The following is a 21182-nucleotide window of genomic DNA, read 5'->3' as shown; positions in this document are numbered from 1 at the left end:
CAAGAGTCCACGAGCTAGTTACTGATGGGATATACATTCCTACCAGGAGGGGGCAAAGCTTCCCAAACCTCAAATACCTATAAATACACCTCCCACCTCACTCAAACCTCAGTTTAATGTATAGTCCAAGTTAGTGAGGTGTATAAGGAGTAAAAGCATAAAAAAGAGGAACAGGATAAATAATGCGCTTTATGCAAAAAGATCATAACCCCCAAAAAGTGGGTGGGTCTCATGGGCTCTCGCCACCATGACAGAAATCAATTTAACAGGTATGTTCTTACATAAATTATGTTTTCTTTCATATAGGTGGTAAGAGTCCACAAGCTAGTTGCTGATGGGATATAATACTTAAGATATGGAAGTCCACAAGTAACTATAGAGGGAGGGATAAAATAAAAACAGCTATTTCCGCTGAGAAATTAAATCCAAAATAAAAATTATATTTCCTTAAAAATTTAACAAAAAATCATATGCACTAAAATCAAACTGAGACAGCAGCCTGAAGAACCTTTCTACCAAAAGCTGCATCCGAAGAAGCAAAAACATAAAAAAGGTAAAATTTAAAAAATGTATGCAAAGAAGACCAAATGGCTGCTTTTCATATTTGATCAACTGAAGCTTCATTCTTGAAAGCCCACGTTGTGGTAACTGATCTTGTAGAATGAGCTGTTATTTCTGAGGCGGAGACTGCCCCGCCTCCAAATAAGCTTTGTGAATCAGAATTTTCAACCAAGATGCCAAAGAAATGGCAGAGGCTTTCTGACCTTTTCTGGAACCAGAAAAAATAACAAATAGACTAGAAGTCTTTCTGAAATCTTTAGTAGCCTCAACATAATGTTTCAAAGCTCTTACCACATCCAAAGAATGTAAAGACCTTTCAAGAGTATTCTTAGGATTAGGACACAAGGAAAGAACAATAATTTCCCTATTAATGTTGTTAGAATTCACAACTTTAGGCAAAAATTTAAACGAAGTCCGCAAAACAGCTTTATCTTGATGGAAAATCAGACAAGGAGACTCGCAAGAGAGAGCAGATGATTCAGAAACTCTTCTAGCAGAAGTGATAGCCAAGAGTAATAACACTCTCCATGAAAGTAAAAAAATGTCCAAAGAATGCATAGGCTCAAAAGGATGAGCCTGCAAAGTCTTTAATACCTTACTTACGCCTAGATTTAGAGTTCTGCGTTAGCCGTTAAACGCAGCGTTAAGGGGTCCTAACGCTGCTTTTGGCCGCCCGCTGGTATTTAGAGTCAGGCAGGAAAGGGTCTAACGCTCACTTTCCAGCCGCGAGTTTTCCATACCGCAGATACTCTTACGTCAATTGCGTATCCTATCTTTTCAATGGGATCTTCCTAACGCTGGTATTTAGAGTCTTGGTATTTAGAGCGGTAGACCCTCTACCGACAAGACTCCTAACGCCCATGGAAAGGCTGTAGTTAAGAGCTTTATGGGCTAACGCCGGTATATAAAGCTCTTAATTACAGTGCTCTAAAGTGCACTAACACCCATAAACTACCTATGTACCCCTAAACCGAGGTTCCCCCACATCGCCGCCACTATAATCAATATTTTTAACCCCTAATCTGCAGACCGCACATCGCCGCCACCTACATTATCCCTATGAACCCCTAATCTGCTGCCCCTAACATCGCCGACAACTACATAATATATATTAACCCTTAATCTGCCCCCCCCCAACGTCGCCGCTACCTTACCTACACTTATTAACCCCTAATCTGCCAACCGGACCTCGCAGCTACTATAATTAATGTATTAACCCCTAAACCGCCGCACTCCCGCCTCGCAAACACTAGAATAAACATTAATTAACCCCTAATCTGCCCTCCCTAAAATCGCCCGCCACCTAACTTCAAGTATTAACCCCCTAATCTGCCGACCGGACCTCGCCACTACTATAATAAATGTATTAACCCCTAAAGCTAAGTCTAACCCTAACACCCCCCTAAATTAAATATAATTTTAATCTAACAAAATAAATTAAATCTTATTAACTAAAGTATTCCTATTTAAAACTAAATACTTACGTGTAAAATAAACCCTAATATAGCTACAATATAACAAATAATTATATTGTAGCTATTTTAGGATTTATATTTATTTTACAGGCAACTTTGTATTTATTTTAACTAGGTACAATAGCTTTTAAATAGTTAATAACTATTTAATAGCTACCTAGTTAAAATAATTACAAAATTACCTGTAAAATAAATCCTAACCTAAGTTACAATTAAACCTAGCACTACACTATCATTAAATTAATTAAATAAATTAGCTACCAATACCTACAATTAAATAAACTAAACTAAATTACAAAAAAAACAAACACTAAATTACAGAAAATAAAAAAAAATTACAAGAATTTTAAACTAATTACACCTAATCTAAGTCCCCTAATAAAATAAAAAAGCCCCCCAAAATAATAAAGGTCCCTACCCTATTCTAAATTAAAAAGTAATCAGCTCTTTTACAAGCCTTAAAAGGGCTTTTTGCGGGGCATGCCCCAAAGTAATCAGCTCTTTTGCCTGTAAAAAAAAATACAACCCCCCCAACATTAAAACCCACCACCCACATACCCCTACTCTAACCCGAACCCCCCTTAAATAAACCTAACACTACCCCCCTGAAGATCTCCCTACCTTGAGTCATCTTCACCCAGCCGGGTCGAAGTCTTCATCCGATGGGACAGTAGAGGACATCCAGACCGGCAGAAGTCTTCATCCTATCTGGGCAGAAGAGGACATCCGAAACCGGCAGACATCTTCATCCAAGCGGCATCTTCTATCTTCATCCATCCGGAGCGGAGCCATTTTCTTTCCAGCCGACGCGGATCCATCCTCTTCACCGACACCTACTCGCCGAATGAAGGTTCCTTTAAATGACGTAATCCAAGATGGCATCCCTCGAATTCCGATTGGCTGATAGGATTCTATCAGCCAATTGGAATTAAGGTAGGAAAAATCTGATTGAATCAGCCAATCAGATTCAAGTTTCAATCCGATTGTCTGATCCAATCAGCCAATCAGATTGAGCTTTCATTCTATTGGCTGAGTGGAACAGCCAATAGAATGCGAGCTCAATCTGATTGGCTGATTCAATCAGCCAATCAGATTTTTCCTACCTTAATTATTTTGGGGGGCTTTTTATTTTATTAGAGTAGGTGTAATTAGCCTAATATTTTTGTAATTTAGTGTTTTTTTTTTGTAATTTAGTTTAGTTTATTTATCCAGATGGATGAAGATAGAAGATGCCGCTTGGATGAAGATGTCTGCTGGTCCGGATGTCCTCTTCTGTCCGGATAGGATGAAGACTTCTGCCGGTCTGGATGTCCTCTTCTGCCCCATCGGATGAAGACTTTGGCACGGCTGGGTGAAGATGACTCAAGGTAGGGAGATCTTCAGGGGGTAGTGTTAGGTTTATTTAAGGGGGGGTTGGGTTAGAGTAGGGGTATGTGGGGTTGTAGGTTTTAATGTTGGGGGGGGGGTTGTATTTTTTTTACAGGCAAAAGAGCTGATTACTTTGGGGCATGCCCCACAAAAAGCCCTTTTAAGGGCTGGTAAAAGAGCTGATTACTTTTTAATTTAGAATATGGTAGGGACCTTTATTATTTTGGGGGGCTTTTTTATTTTATTAGGGGGCTTAGAGTAGGTGTAATTAGCCTAATATTTTTGTAATTTAGTTTTTTTTTTTTTGTAATTTAGTTTATTTAATTGTATGTAATTGTAGGTAATTTATTTAATTAATTTATTGATAGTGTAGTGTTAGGTTTAATTGTAACTTATGTTAGTATTTATTTTACAGGTAATTTTGTAATTATTTTTAACTGGGTAGCTATTAAATAGTTCTTAACTATTTAATAGCTATTGTACCTAGTTAAAATAAATACAAAGTTGCCTGTAAAATAAAATATAAATCCTAAAATCGCTACAATATAATTATTTGTTATATGTAGTTTTTCTTAGTGTTTATTTTACAGGTAAGTATTTAGACTTAGCATTAGGGGTTAATACATTTATTATAGTAGCGGTGAAGTCCGGTCGGCAGATTAGGGGTTAATACTTGAAGTTAGGTGGCGGCGATGTTTGGGAGGGCAGATTAGGGGTTTAATTCTATTTATTATAGTGTTTGTGAGGCGGGAGTGCGGCGGTTTAGGGGTTAATACATTTATTATAGTGGCGGCGAGGTCAGGTCGGCAGATTAGGGGTTAATAAGTGTAGTTAGGTAGCGGCGAATGTTGGGGGGGCAGATTAGGGGTTAATAAATATTATGTGTGTCGGCGATGTTAGGGGCAGCAGATTAGGGGTTCATAGGGATAATGTAGGTGGCGGCGGTGTCCCAGAGCGGAAGATTAGGGGTTAATAATAAAATGCAGGTGTCAGCGATAGCGGGGGCGGCAGATTAGGGGTTAATAAGTGTATGGTTAGGGTGTTTAGACTCGGGGTACATGTTAGGGGTGTTAGGTGCAGACTTAGAGAGTGTTTCCCATAGGAAACAATAAGGGGCTGCGTTGGGAGCTTAACACTGCTTTTTTGCAGGTGTTAGGTTTTTTTCATACCAAACTGCCCCATTGTTTCCTAGGGGGGAATCGTGCACGAGCACGTTTTGCCAGCTTACCGCTACCGTAAGCAACGCTGGTATTGAGGGTTGAAGTGGCGGTAAATTTGGCTCAACGCACCCTTTTTGGAGCCTAACGCAGGCCCTCAGACAACTCTCAATACCAACGTTGTTTGGAAGCAGCGGTAGGAAAAAAAGCTGCGTTAGCTACGCGGGTCTTTACCGACAAAACTCTAAATCTGAGGCCTTAGACTTTAAGGAGGAGGGATAGATTTAATAACAGGTTGATACGAGTCAAAGCCTGTATGAAACAGTGAACATCAGGAAGATTAGCAACCTTTCTGTGAAACAAAACAGAAAGAGCAGAGATTTGTCGCTTCAAAGTATTGGCAGACAAAAACTTTATCCAAACCATCCTGAAGAAACTGTAGAATCCTAGGAATTCTAAAAGAATGCCAAGAATAATCATGAGTGGAACACCATGAATATAGGTTTTCCAAACCTTGTGATATATTTTTCTTGAAACAGGCTTATGAGCCTGTATCATAGCGCTAATCACAGAGTCAGAGAAACCTCTATGACTAAGGATTAAGCATTCAAGTTTCCATGCCTTCAAATTTAGAGATTTGAGATCCAAATGGAAAAACGGGCCTTGAGACAGAAGGTCTGGTCTTAGAGGAAGTGACCAAGGTTGGCAACTGGACATTTGGATAAGGTCCACATACCAAAACCTGTGAGGCCATGCTGGTGCTATCAGAAACACATAAGATTGTTCCATTATGATCTTTGAGATCACTCTTGGAAGAAGAACCAGAGATGGAAAAATGTAAGCAGGTTGGTAAAACCATGGAACTGCTAGAGCATTCTTAAATTCCGCCTGAGGAATCCCTGGACCTGGAGAGGTATCTGGGAAGTTTCTTGTTAAGACGAGAGGCCATCAGATCTATGTCTGGAAGACCCCACCTCCTGCACAATCTGATAGAACATATCTGCATGGAGTGACCACTCCCCCGAATGTAGAGTCTGACGGCTGAGATAATCCACTTCCAAATTGTCTACACTTGGGTAATATGAATTGCAGTGATTAGACAAGAGTTGGATTCCACCCAAGAAAGTATTAGAGATACTTCTTTGATTGCTAGGGGACTGTGATTCCCCTTTTGATGATTGAGATATGCCACTGTTGTGACATTGTCTGTTTGAAACCAAATATGCGATTTAATAGAGGGCCAAGCCTAAAAAGCTCTGAAAATAGCAGAGTTCTAAGATATTTGATTGGTACCTCACCTCTCGAGGATTCAAAACGTTTTGTGCTGTCAGAAACCCCCAAACAGCTCCACAACCTGTTAGACTTGCATCTGTTGTGATCACAGTCCAGCTAGGACGAACAAAGGAGGCCCCTTGAACAATAAAATGATGGTTCCACCACCAAGTCAGAGAGAGTTTAAGTTTGGGATTTAAAGTATATCAGTTGTGATATCTGAGTATAATCCCTTGCACCATTGGTGCAACATGCAAAGCTGTAGAGGTCTCATATGAAAACGAGAAAAAAGGTATTGCGTCTGATGCTGCAATAATGAGACCTAAAACTTCCATGTACATAGCCACTGAAGGGAATGATAGAGACTGATGGTTTAGATAAGCTGAAACCAATCTCAAACGTATCTTTTATGTTACGGATAGAGTCCATGAACACGGAATATATCTGGAAACCTAAAAAGGTGACCTTTGTCTGAGGAATCAATAAACTCTTTGGTAAATTGATCCGCTAGTTATGTCTTTGAAGAAACAACAGAAGTTGTTTTGTGTGTGATTCTGCTAAATGAAACGATTGAGCTAGTACCAAGATATCGTCCAAATAAGGAAACACCACAATACCCTGCTCTCTGCTTACTGATAGAAGGGCAAATAGAACTTTTGAGAATATTATTGGTGCTGTTGCAAGGCCAAACGGAAGAGCGACAAATTGGTAATGCTTGTTTAGAAAAGAGAATCTCAGAAATCAATAGTGATCTGGATGAATCGGAATGTGAAGGTAAGTGTCCTGTAAGGTCTATTGTGAACATGAAGTGACCTTGCTACCATCTTGAAAGTTGGGACTCTTAAAAAATGATTTAAGTTTTCAGATTGAAAATTGTTCTTAAAGAATTTTCCTTCTTTGGTAAAATTAATAGATTTGAATAAAAACCCAATCATTGTTCCTGCTGTGGAACTGGGACAATTTCCCCTGAAAGTTCTAGATCTAAAACACATTTCAGAAAGTCTTGAGCTTTTAATGGTTTTTTTTTGGTACATGGGTAAGAAAGAATCTTCCCAAAGGAGGTCTTATTCTGAATCCTATTTGATACCCCTGAGAAATTATATTCTGAATCCACTGATTTTAGACAGAATCTAGCCAAACTCTTTGAAATAGTTGGGAGCTTTAAATTTACCCTTAGATTTCTTGTCTTGGGGCAGAAAAACTCCCCTTATCCCCAGTGAAGATAATAGAATCCAATTGTGAAACAAAAAGATTTTCACCTTGAAAAGAGAGAGATAATAATCTAGTTTTAGACACCATGTCAGCATTCCAGATTTAAGCCATAAAACTCTTCTAGTTAGAATGGCTAAAGACATGGATTTGATATTGATCTTTAGAATCTGAAGACAACTGCTGTGCTTAACTGTCCAACCAAAAAGTAGAAGCAGCAGCAACATCAGTCATAGATATAACAGGTCTAAGAATATAGCCAGTATGTACATATGTCCTTCTTAGTTAATATTCAAGCTTCCTATCTAAAGGATCCTTAAAAGAAGTACTGTCTTCCATAGGAATAGTAGTATGTTTGGCAAGAATGGAAATTGCCCCATCAAGGGCTAAAATAGGTACCAGGCTTAGACAATTCTTTAGCAATGACATTAGAGATATTGTCTGGAATAGGAAATACTTCAGGAGTAATTACAGTAGTCTTAAATACAGATTTTAGACGGTTACTAGCTTTATCATCAGGAGGTTTAGACTCTTTAATACCCAAAGTAAACAAAACTTCCTTTAAGAGAGAACAAATACATTCTATCTTAAATAAAAAAGAAGATTTGTCAATATCTGTCTCTGGTGTGGTGTTCCTCTGAACCAGAGGGAAACCCTATCGTAGAGAATACATCAGTATGCTGAAGGTCAGAAACTAAATTCACTAGGTCTAGGTAAAAAGGTAGCTCTTTTACGTTTATTTGAAGGCGGAATAGCAGATATTTGCTTTCTCTAAAGGCTGCAGCCCATAAAATCTTTCATGTAGGCAGAAATGCTATGAACATTAGGCTGAGATGGAATAACAGTGGGTGCATCTTGTACTCATAGATAATTATCAGCATTTAATTAATTGAAATTGTCAAAACAGAGCAACATAATTGAGCTGAAGAATTTAGATCAGCTTTTTTACAACAAAACACACTTAGCTTTGGTAGATACATGTTCAGGCAACTCAAAATCCTATAGTAACATCAGAGGCAGGTTCAGTTTGAGACAAAATTGCAAAAAAAAAAAAAATTGAAAAAAAAAAAAAAAATATCCTGCAAATGTATATCTAGTGCTCCTATATATGACAGATATTATATAACAGGTTTGAGAGAATGTGGGAACAGAGCTAATATTTATAAAAAAGAAAACTGATTCATAAAATAATGCTGCATGAAAGCTCTCTAGGGCCGTGGGATTTTTTTGCGCCAAAAAAAAAGAGGTGAAAAATGATGACGTCATAAATAGCATCATCACATGCGCATTTGCTCTTGTTGCAAGGCCAAATGAAAAAAACAGGTAAGAATTTTAGTTTGTATATACAAAAAAAAAACAAATTTACCTAAATAAAAGCCTAAGGATACTTCTATTATACTGCATAAAAATGTGATTATCAACATTCCATGAGACTAACATAATACGTAGCATCCTAATTTATAAATAAATGACTAGCTCCAAAAAAAAAACTGTATGTTTCAACAGACCTCCTACCAAACTTGACAAATATTTAGCAACCAAAATAAAGTTGCTAAAAAAGAGCGCTGAATTATTGACTCAAGGCATATATACACACAAGTATATAACAACTTTACTTAAAAAGTGCCCAATCCATAGCTGAGAGTGTCTTATAAAATAAAAGTATATACCTTACCGTTTAAGACATCCATCCACATATAGCAGACAGCCAAACCAGTACTGAAACATATCAGCAGAGGGTAATTTTACAAGAGTATTATTGTCGATCTATAAAGGGAGGCAGCAGATGAATTTCCTGCGACCGATTTACAGAGAGCATTATGAAAAGTTTTCCCGATATGCGAAAACATGGTATCATCAGGCAATACTCCCTTCACATCCCTCATACAAACACTGCACTTAGAGAGGAACTGGGCTTTAATATGCTTAGAAGCGCCTTTTGACTGAGGAAATCTAGCACATCATGCTTCAACCCCACCTCCTAAGGAGGCAATGTTTTTTAAAACTGAGGTATGAGTGAGGTGGGAGTTGTATTTATAGACATTTGAGGTTTGGGAAACTTTGCCCCTGTTGGTAGGAATGTATATCCCATCAGTAACTAGCTCGTGGACTCTCGCAACCTATATGAAAGAAATATGTATATACACATATTAACACCATAAATATATATGTATGTATCATACAAATATATATTTATAAGTATGCTGCATTGCTGTGCTACTTGCCTCCTCCACTGCGCAAGGTTCTGATACCGTCTCTGGTCTTACAAGTTCACAGCAATGCGTTGGGATTACACAGTGGAACGCAAATATTGCTTTCATGAATGTGATATTTAGGCACTCCACTTGTAATCTGGCCTTAATATTATACTTGTGTACTATCATTTGGTTAATAATTATTATTTTTTTTACAACAAACAAATTATTTGCCAAACTGAAGAACTGCTGCCATTGCTGTGCTACTTGCCTCCTCCACTGCGCAAGGTTCTGATACCGTCTCTGGTATTACAAGTTCACAGCAATGCGTTTGGGATTACACAGTGGAACGCAAATATTGCTTTCATGAATGTGATATTTTAGCACTCCACTTGTAATCTGGCCCTTAATATTTATACTTGTGTACTATCATTTGGTTAATAATTATTATTTTTTTTACAACAAACAAATTAATTTGCAAACTGAAGATGAATAAATCAGTAAATATTTGGGGGAGCAACCCCATAAATCACCCTCTTTTTTTACCCTCGGGAGCAGCATATGCCACTTTTGGACCCCAATTATCTTAACTCTCTAAGCTGAGGGTTTTTTAGGTGAAACAGGGCCACTTTTGGACCTGTACTGTTCAGTCGCACCTCCCATGTCTGCCAGGGCCGCAGGTAGGTCCAGAAAAGCTCAAAGTTCAAAAGGAGGACAGATGGACTAGTATGCTTCAAACTCATGCAGAAAAAATGATAATATTGTTAAAACAGACCAAATCTTCAAAAAAACAAAAAATACTTAAGTAAACATAAGAACTTGTTCCACATTAAGGTAAAGTGTACCAGCATAGTTTCAAATTTAAAACTAACTATATGCAAGTAACAAGTATAGGAACTGTAACTCAGTAAGTGTGATAAACTTATAAGGCCACTTGAACCTTTGGGATAATATACCAAACTAGAGAAAGCTTTTTAAAGGCTGGAGTATCCAACAAATATAACATAGTTGACGGGTAGTAAATGTCATAGATGTTAGAAACTGTTGTATACATTGCTATATCAAAGACACATTCATAGAACTCTTAGATATCCCTAAATACACATCCTATAATATAAAAGGCCAAGTGTGTTTGTACCGAAGCTGTCATGTGCAGGTAGAGACAGCACAAGGACAAACATCCCTGGCCTTAGAGTCTACCTGATCTGCTGCGGGACGGTAACGGTGGGCTGAAGTGGGCGTCGCCGGGGTTTGAGTGAGTGTGGCCAGGCGTGAGCGGGGCATGGCCGGGGGCGTGACGGGGGAAGGAGGGGAAGGAGATAGAAAGAGAGGGGGAGAGAGCAAAAGAGATGGGAAAGAGCTAAAGAGAGGGTAAGAGAGGGCAAAAAGAGAGGGGAAAGATCAAAAAAGAGGGGGGAGGAGAGCAAAATAGAGGGGAAAGAGCTAAAGAGAGGGGAAAGAGCAAAATAGAGGGAAGAGAGAGAGAGAGCAAAAGAGAGGGGGAGAGAAAGAAAATAAGAGGGGGAAGAGAGAGAGCAAAAGAGAGGGGAAGAGAGAGAGCAAAATAAGAGAGGGGAGAGAGAGGGCAATAGAGAGGGGGGAGAGAGAGCAAAAGAGAGGGATGGAGAGAGAGAGCAAAAGAGAGAGGGGGAGAGAGTGCAAAAAAGGGGGGAGAGAGAGCGCAAAAGAGAGAGGTAGAGAGAGTGCAAAAGAAAGAGGGGGAGAGGGAGAGCACAAAAGAGAGGGGGGGGAGAGAGAGTGCAAAAGAGAGGGGGGGAGAGAAAGCGCAAAAGAGAGGGGGAGAGAGCGCAAGAGAGGGGGAGAGAGAGAGCGCAAAAGGAGAGGGGGACAGAGTGCAAAAGAGAGGGGACAGAGTGCAAAAGATTAGGGGGGAGAGAGAGCAAAAGAGAGGGGGGGAGAGGAGAGCAAAAGAGAGGTGGAGCGAGAGAGCACAAAAGAGAGGGGGAAAGAGCACAAGAGAGAGGGGGAGAGAGAGAGCGCAAAAAGAGAGGGGGAGATAGAGAGCGCAAAAGAGAGGGGGGGAGAGGAGAGAGCGCAAAAGAGAGTGAGAGAGAGCGCAAAAGATGGGGGAGAGAGAGCGCAAAAGAGAGGGGAGAGATGAGCGCAAAAGAGAGGGGGGGAGAGAGAGCAAAAGAGAGAGGGGGGAGAGAGAGCAAAAGAGAGGGGGAAAGAGCAAAGAGAGGGGAGAGAGCAAAGAGAGGGGGGGAACAGAGAGAGCAAAAGAGAGGGGGACAGAGAGAGCAAATGAAAGGAGGGAGAGAGAGCAAAGTGATGGGGGTTGAGAGAGCAAAAGAGAGAGAGAGAGCAAAAGAGAGGGGGGGGGGGAGAGAGAGCAAGGGGGTGGGACCGATGTACTGCAAAAAAATGGCCCATGTGATAAGACTAGTTACAGTATATTCAGAATGCTGGCAATTGAATCAAGTTAATAAATACAATATTGAGTATAAGAGATATTGACCGAAGCCACTTCTGGGTCTCTAGACTAGAATATGGTTGTTACAGGAGAAAAACACAATTAGTCACCAAAAAACAGAAACATGCCCCAGATCAACGGGTTTTTATATTTACTGATTGGTACTATGCATAGCCATATAGAGGGGCCCTAATACCATACCTACCAACATCCTGGACTAAGAGCTACACAGAATATTAGGCCCTTTTGGGATCTAGTTTAGCGTAAATGCAAGAGGATGGGAAATGTATAAGATGCTAAATCTATTGGCCTCTATGTACCTCTAGTTAGGAAGATTATATTCTCATTACTATTACAGGTGATGGGCTACTGGGCTCATGATTAATGGCAGGGTTGTATAGATGCAAACACATATAGGGAGTGCAAACACATGCTTCAGCACGGTAATACTAGATGACTATATATGTAAATAACTGAGTATGCAACTGCGAATGTGCATCAGGAGTAACCTGCCCCTTCCTACACAAGCAATCACATATTGAAACCTTAGAACTATAATAAATATCAAAGACAAAGAAATATGAGCCCAGCATTAAAACGCACAAATAGCATATAACAAAGACATATAAGTAACTTTCCCTATTACACAGTCATTACACACATCACATAGGCTGCAAAAGGGAAATTGTGACCTGACTTTCATGTCCCATGTAATCATATATGAGACTAAAAGTTCCCTGGGGCAGTAGGGCACAGATGTCAGTCTGTACATACTCTCTAACCCACTCCAACTCGAGTCCCTAAAGTCCAATCCGGGCTCTGGGATCCAATAGATCTGTCAGAATACCAATCCGGTATCCAAACTTGGGCAACTACCCTCTGGTTTAGTGTTCTGGTAAAACCTTGTCCCCCCAGAACAGTGTCCCTCCTCTGAAAAGCAAAGGCCTGCCGCAAGGTACACCCAGAACCGTCTTCTGACACTCAGTTGAGCCGAGACTAGTCACTGAGTTCTGTCAGAGAACCTCAGATAGAAGTGGGGGCTCCCTGCGGTTTTTCAGCTCTTCCTGCAAACAGGTAGGTTCTGTGCCACTGCACAGAGGGTGGACCGCCCCCCTGCGCAGAGACCAAAAAGTAATTAGAGGGTTTTCCACAGAGGTCCAGCAATTTACATACCCCATCGCTCTCCTGAAACAGTGAATTGTAGCATAGACAGGGGGTCCTGCCACTGAACTATAGGTTTCATGGTCACCAGAGCTGCAGGCCTGGAAGGACTCCTTTTTCTAACCACGTGTTCAATCAGGGACTATCAAATCGGTTCACCAATTTCCTCTCAAAATCATTGAATAGAGCTTGCATGTGTATGTAAAGTTCCTCCATATTAACAGCTTCTTTTTTTCTTTTTTGTTTTTTATGGTCTGCTATGCAGAGTAACTTTGCGTACTCTGTTTACCCAGTACCCCAGATCTCACTCTTCAGGAGCAGCCAAAAGATCTCAATGGGCCGGGCCTGGGAGTTCTGATTCTGTCAGAAATTTATATAATCCAGTTCAGCACTATATCCAGAATATTATAAAGCACAATTGAACACTGGATTGGTTTGTAAGAATATTCAGCTTACATGGCGGATTGTAAATTAGCTTTGCAGAGTTCCCAGTTTAGCGGCCATCTTCTTGGTTAATAATTTTGATGGAGCTGAAAGTTTGATGTCTTTGCTCCCACTGTGAATAGAATGTTATGGATTTGCAGAAAGATGTTGAATGTGTGAATGATTTGTATGAATAATTTTGTTTGTACCAAACTGTTTAAAATGGTAAAAATAAAGTTTTTTTCAGTAACTACTTATAATTTGTCGATTTCCTACATGAAATTTGTAGATTCCTTTAGTCTCCCTTATTTTTTTCAAAAAAAAGGTTTAGCAACCCTAGCTCTAATTGAATTGTAAACATTTTATTTTGACTTTACAGTTCCTTTAAGGAACTGGGATGTTGGGAAGAAAAATAGGATAGAAAATATTTTAATCTAATTTTGCTTTAGAAGTTTTTTTTTTTTTTTAATTACAGTGTTTTTAATCCCACCAGCATAGATTGTACGCATTGTACAAATATTTTACCATAACTTTAAATATTGTTTAAATTTTTGTTTATTTTTTTGCAAAAAATAAATAAAAATATAATAATAAAAGAACAAATTGTCTATGCTAATGCTTTCAGTGAATTCCATGACAGTTTGAAGAAAAGGATAGTGCACAGTGTGTTGGATGGTTACCCTTTGTAGTATTTCTTATCTGAAAAAAGCACACCATCACAGAATAAAGCCTGGAGACTTCAGAACACTGAAGCTTTTAGCTTAAAGCATAATTTGACAGTTTTTTTTATTATTATTGTAATGTATAAAATCTCCCAATTAAGGTATTCAGAATCTAGTTTTAGTTGTTTTATATCTTTGAGGATTGGCACAGAGTAAGACAATTATCCCCCATGTTTCAAAGAAAATACCTTAAAGGTTGCTTATTTAATGGCTCAATCTTCCTTTGAGCGACACCATATCTGCATAATTCTGATACCAAGACAACGTGATTTATTTATAGCAAAAAGTAAATAAACAGAAAGTAATGTATTCAAATGAACAAAAACATTTTAAAATTGAGTTCACAAAAGGGTCTTCAAAAAAACTGATTATATTCCAACTTGTTTTACTTTCTCAGAAAATTAGTTTGTGCAGCATTAAGTGAGCTTGGTGTGCTGCATGAGTTTGCATTAGTTTGCATTTGAGCTTGTTCAGAATGTCATCTGATTGGCTGAAAAAAAACTTTAGATTTCAGGGGTAACCTTAAGTGGCTACAATAGTCATAAAATGGCTCTCTAATTTGTTAGAGCATGTAATCTTAAGGACTATCGACCCCTGCACTACTGTCATAGTAGAAATACCAAACAGGTCCCACAGAGCACTTCTAGTTTCAAGAGGAAACCACTACAGATTCCACTCAATTAGCACTAGTCCACACAACTCAGCTGTGTAACTAGAGCCTGTTGATTGGATCTGCAGCAGTTTCCACTCAGGACTAGAAGTGCTCTTCAGGTCCTGAGCGGTACTTCTACTGTGTGTTGAACCCTTTTGCGGAGTTAAACAAACATTAGTGTAGGGTTGATTGATAAAATTACACCCTCCAATGAATCAGAGCATGGACATTTTTTGACTATTATGGCCCTTTAAAGAAAAAGCTGAAATCTCTAAAAGGTTTTATCTTTTCCACTGCCAATACAATATTTAGACAAATCTGTTAAAAATGTAGGAGCCAGACAGTAGTATTTGCATATAGATATATAGAGAATAATCCAAAAAATTAGGAGCCAGGGTTTGTCGAGCCCTGCATGATCATACTGTACACTTTTACTAATGGAAAATTTGAATAGTTTCCTGATGTAAGCTAATCTTCTGTATTGCATGATGCATAAAATACCACCAATAATATATTAAGTAGACTATAAATTAAAGCCCAAACCAACGGCTAGATTTAGAGTTTTGTCAGTAAGGACCCCGCGTAGCTAACGCTGGCTTTTTTCTGGCCGCTCCTTTAAAATAACTCTGGTATTGAGAGTCCATATAATGTCAGCGTTAGGCTCCAAAAAAGGAGCGTAGAGCATATTTAAACGCAGCTCTCAACTCTCGATACCAGAGTTGCTTAAGGACGCGGCCAGCCTCAAAAACGTGCTTGTGCACGATTTCCCCCATAGGAAACAATGGGGCTGTTTGAGCTGTTTGAATCAAGATCAATCCGATTGGCTGATCCAATCAGCCAATCAGATTGAGCTCGCATTCTATTGGCTGATCGGGACAGCCAATAGAATGCGAGGCTCAATCTGATTGGCTGATTGGATCAGCCAATCGGATTGAACTTGATTCTGATTGGCTGATTCCATCAGCCAATCAGAATATTCCTACCTTAATTCCGATTGGCTGATAGAATCCTATCAGCCAATCGGAATTCGAGGGACGCCATCTTGGATGACGTCCCTTAAAGGAACCGTCATTCTTCAGTTGGACGTCGCCGGATGAAGATGGGTCCCGCGGTGGAGGTCTTCAGGATGGAGCCGGTCCTCATCGGATGAAGATAGAAGATGCCGCTTGGAAGATGATGGTTGCCGGTCCGGATCTACTCTTCTTCCCAGATAGGATGAAGACTTTGGAGCCCTCTTCTGGACCTCTTCAGCCACCGGATGATGGATCGCCAGCCCCCGCTGGGGTTGGATGAAGATTTTGGAGCCAGGACCGATCGGTGATACCCGGTGAGGTGAAGACAAGGTAGGATGATCTTCAGGGGGCTTTAGTGTTAGGTTTATTTAAGGGGGGTTTGGGTTAGATTAGGGGTATGTGGGTGGTGGGTTGTAATGTTGGGGGGGGTATTGTATTTTTTTTTTTACAGGCAAAAGAGCTGAACTTCTTGGGGCATGCCCCACAAAGGGCCCTGTTCCAGGGCTGGTAAGGTAAAAGAGCTTTGAACTTTAGTAATTTAGAATAGGGTAGGGCATTTTTTATTTTGGGGGGTCTTTGTTATTTTATTAGGGGGCTTAGAGTAGGTTGTAATTAGTTTAAAATTGTTGTAATATTTTTCTTATGTTTTGTAAATATTTTTTTAGTTTTTTGTAACTTAGTTCTTTTTTATTTTTTGTACTTTAAGTTAGTTTATTTCATTGTAGTTATTTGTAGTATTGTATTTAATTTAATGTATTGTATAGTGTAGTGTTAGGTTTAATTGTAGGTAATTGTAGGTATTTTATTTAATTAATTTAATGATAGTATAGTGTTAGGTTTAATTGTAACTTAGGTTAGGATTTATTTTACAGGTAAGTATTTAGCTTTAAATAGGAATAATTTATTTAATAAGAGTTAATTAATTTCGTTAGATTTAAATTATATTTAGGTTAGGGGGGTGGTTAGACTTAGCTTTAGGGGTTAATACATTTATTAGAATAGCGGTGAGCTCCGGTCGGCAGATTAGGGGTTTATAATTGAAGTTAGGTGTCGGCGATGTTAGGGAGGGCAGATTAGGGGTTAATACTATTTATTATAGGGTTAGTGAGGCGGATTAGGGGTTAATAACTTTATTATGATAGTGGTGCAGTCCGCTCGGCAGATTAGGGGTTAATAAGTGTAGGCAGGTGGTGGCGACGTTGTGGGGGGCAGATTAGGGGTTAATAAATATAATATAGGGGTCGGCGGTGTTAGGGGCAGCAGATTAGGGGTACATAAGGATAATGTAAGTAGCGGCGCTTTGCGGTCGGCAGAATTAGGGGGTTCATTATTGTAGGTAGCTGGCTGCAACGTTGTGGGGGCAGGTTAGGGGTTAATAAATATAACATAGGGGTCGGCGGGTGTTAGCGGCAGCAGATTAGGGTACATAAGGATAACGTAGGTGGCGGTCGGCAGATTAGGGGGTTATGTGGGGGGGGCCTTGGTTAGGGGTACATAGGTAGTTTATGGGTGTTAGTGTACTTTAGGAGTACAGTAGTTAAGAGCTTTATGAACCGGCTTTAGCCCAGAAAGCTCTTAACTACTGACTTTTTTTTCCTGCGGCTGGAGTTTTGTCGTTAGAATTCTAACGCTCACTTCAGACACGACCTCTAAATACCGGAGTTAGAAAAATCCCCATTGAAAAGATAGGATACGCAACTGACGTAAGGGGATCTGCGGTATGGAAAAGTCGCGGCTGAAAAGTGAGCGTTAGACCCTTTTTTCGAGTGACTCCAAATACCGGAGGTAGCCTAAAACCAGCGTTAGGAGCCTCTAATGCTGGTTTTCACGGCTACCCGCCAAACCTCCAAAATCTAGGCCCAAGTTTGTCCAATCTAGGACCCAGATGCTACAACACAGCCTTTTAATTGATTTTATTTGCTACTCCACTTTATGAAAATAAGTGTTTGAACCAGGGTTTTGTACTTTGAATAAATGTTTACTATAGGCGAAAAATATTAGTGGAGATTTTGTATGTCTGTCCTAGGTCTCTACAGCATCAGATACTTTCAATATCATACTAGTCATGTACAAATATAGTCGTTAGGAAAATAAATGCTGAATATGGCTGAAGGCAGTAGCATTCGGCTAATTTAGTAAACGAATACCGAATAATAAACTGCCCATGCCTACATGATACTACTAGAAGTTATTAGCATTTAACAAAACCAGATCAGTGACATACATCATGGATAAAGCATTAATCATTTTAATGTTTAAAAGTATTGTTGGCTTAAACAGTAATTTTTTTAAAATTTTATTTTTAAAATTTTGTATATGTATTGGTTTTCCATCTAGAAAGCATTACAACAAAACACTGTCTCATATATATCCCAATATAGAACAGAAAAGGTATGTACTTTAAGCAAAACACATAGCACACTGTGGTTAGCATTAAAAATACAGTTTATTAATTCACATATACTATACATATCAAATAAAATGTAAAAAGGATTGTGATGGACTCCGGCTACCCCGACTTCGTAGCTCCGCCAAGAGGGTCTTTCCTGTAGCTGAAACCCTGCAGAGCGGCAAAGTGATTATAGCAAGTAGCCCACCCTAATAACCAGACAAGAATAATATTAAGGTGAAACACTAACAGCCTTTATTGAGAAAACCACACAACTTATATACACACTCTCATCTTGATAAGAGCCTTATCTGATCGGAGCAGCTGGCTGGCAAATGTACTCAGGAACAGCTCCTAAGGTTGTGGTGTGTCCAAAACCCCCGGTTCCCGAGTGAGCTCCCCCTCAGCACTCCCCCCCCAACCCCTGTCCACCAAAGGCATAACAAATCCCCAAAAGAGCGGAGCTCTGGAGCAAAGGGCCTCTGGAGCTACCTAGGTTAAAGTTCAGCCAGGGACCTCTAACAAGCCCAGCCGGCAAAAGGTTTCATAAGCCCGGCAAGTTATGAAGGGGCCAAGCAAGCAGAGATCAGCTCTTTCTGTGACAACGTGCAATCAGGGTAACAATAACAGGGAAGCTGGTGGGGACATGATAATCCACAATATGGGAGGAGGTAGCCTTGGCAGCCTGGTATCCGTAACGAGGATATGTCTATCCTAAACTTCCCCTCACAAAAGTTGTCTCCATTTGCAAGGGGTCCCTTTTGAACCCCCAATAATAGTGTAATCATGGATAAGGGAATATAATGATTTATAAGAAAATAAAGATACAACTTTTACATCAAGACTACCTGTCAAAACATAGGGATAGGTTCCACAAACAGAACTCAAATGCAGAGACTGTGTACTTAAAAGAAGTATATTTTCTAATGACTAAACCCATCTCAGACACAATGATAAATAAAGGTTAAGAGACCAAATGAGGTATTACAGAAAGATAAATAACTCTCTAATAGTCTAAGGAATGTATTAGGCTAAACTAATATTATTGAATGCACTGACTGCATTTATTAAATCTGGCAAATTAGGGTTACAAGGTAAATAGCATTTAATAGTGGGGTACTCAACAAATTGCACTGCATAATAGATAGAAAAGAACTGTTAAAGGGATAGTTTAATCTAATTTTTTCTCCCCTTTAATTTGTTTTTCAATGATTCATGTTACCTGGTGGAGTGTATTAAATAGTTTTACAAGTAGATAGATCCTTTACCCTGTATGCCGCTTTTGAAAGAGTTGATTTCTAAAAGACGCATTATTAAATGTTTTTAATTAATTAAAAGAGCCCCTGGTTTTCAATAAATATTGTTATAATCTGTGGATTACCCTATTAAAGCTTACAATCACTTTAAGTATTGGCTATTGAAAACATAGCCAGCAGAATGAATTACTCTCCTAGTGGGATGTAGAAGAGTTAAGCAATACAATATTAATTTCCAATTGTTCTCTCTAAGGGCCTGATAATCAAAACCCTCACTGCTCAGGTGAGATGATCTAAAAAGTCTCCTCAGTATTGTGAGGCCCTTAACAATTACATTATGGGAGAGCAAAATCCAGTCTATGGAGTATATGTGAATAAATTAGTAGATTTGTGTCACTAAGTCCAGCAACGTGTTTATGATTTTACCAATTTATGTTTGCCTTTGATAATAAAGAGCTAATTTTTAGAGGCAGGGATAGTCCAACTGACCATAGGCCAGATGTGGTCTTTAGCACTAGTTTTTGCAGCCCCTGGGAAAAACAGAACTAAGAATATGTGCTTTAGAGACTTGTGGTAGGTAAACAAGGTGGCAAAAAATGAAAAAAGAGCCCTTTGGAGAACAGCAGACAGAGAGTACCCTACAACCTTACCAATCTCACCGTGCACCACTGGACTTAAATACAGTTCTTAAAGCATCTAAAATATTTACCTGTAACCCACATGTTTTAGGAAGTTGTCCATCACTGTTTTAGACCTTCACTTGATAGTCTATATGTATTTGAGCTTCAACACTAATAGAGATGCAAACTATTAACTACAAGTAGATGATTCCAAACTGTACCTTTTATTAATACAAACTCTTTTTTTAAGGATAAAAGCCCTTTCCCTCCAAGGCTCTTTAATTTCATTTTTAATGTAGCGCTGAAGTTCTAATACCACACACTTCTGGCTGCCCACTTTAATAGTATTTTTTTTGTGAGCTAACAGTTTGAACTTTTCCCCAATCGGGACTCTAGCTACAATAAAAGTACCGTACGGCTAGACCACTGATAGGAGAACAGTTCAAACCTTTAGCTCAAAATAAAAAAAATAACTTTTTAAATGGGCTGCCAGAGCACAGGGTATTAGACTGACACGGCTAGATTAAAAAGTAAGTTATAGCGCATCTTCATTACAATTAGGGATGCACCGAAATTTCGGCCGCAGAAAGTTTCGGCGCCGAAAATGGCATTTTTGGTTATTTCGTTTTTTGTTTTTTTGGCCTTTTATTTTTCGGCAAAATTATTGTTTAGCATATTTCAAATTTGATGCCAGCTTAGAGCTGCTGTTTGAGTTAATTACTTGACTTACTGTTTTGCATATAATAATAGTTTTCTAGGACTATACTTTTTTGACAATTGGTTAAAAAAAATAAAAAATGGTTAAATCTGATTCTGTTACACAGAACTAAATAAAGAATAATACTAGCGATGCATCAATAATTTGAGCCGCCGAAAATGTGCAATTCCAATTTCGGCCCAAAGAGGACCAATATGGCTAAAAATGTACAGTCCTCCCCTGTTCTATTGAGTTAAATGCCTATCATTAGCATAAGGTGAGCAGCACAGCACTGGCATGGTACACAGAGCGCACACACATAAGTACCATGACATGATGATATTTGAAACCAGCAGTGCCCTTTTTTTTTTTAGAAGAAAACTAGAAGAAAAGTTCTTATACAGTTTTCAAAGGAGGATAAGTAACATGTTTATAAACACATTGATATTATCAACACAGCCCTAAGCACACACAGTGAATATGTTAAAGCCTTATACACAGTGCTCATACATCAGACTCTTGTGCGTAGACATTCTATTCGGCCTGAGGCAAATATGCATGCACACTTTATATGCATA

This window comes from Bombina bombina, chromosome 2, assembly GCF_027579735.1.
Source record: "Bombina bombina isolate aBomBom1 chromosome 2, aBomBom1.pri, whole genome shotgun sequence".
NCBI lineage: Eukaryota > Metazoa > Chordata > Amphibia > Anura > Bombinatoridae > Bombina > Bombina bombina.
Note: the sequence above shows the minus strand (reverse complement) of the source record.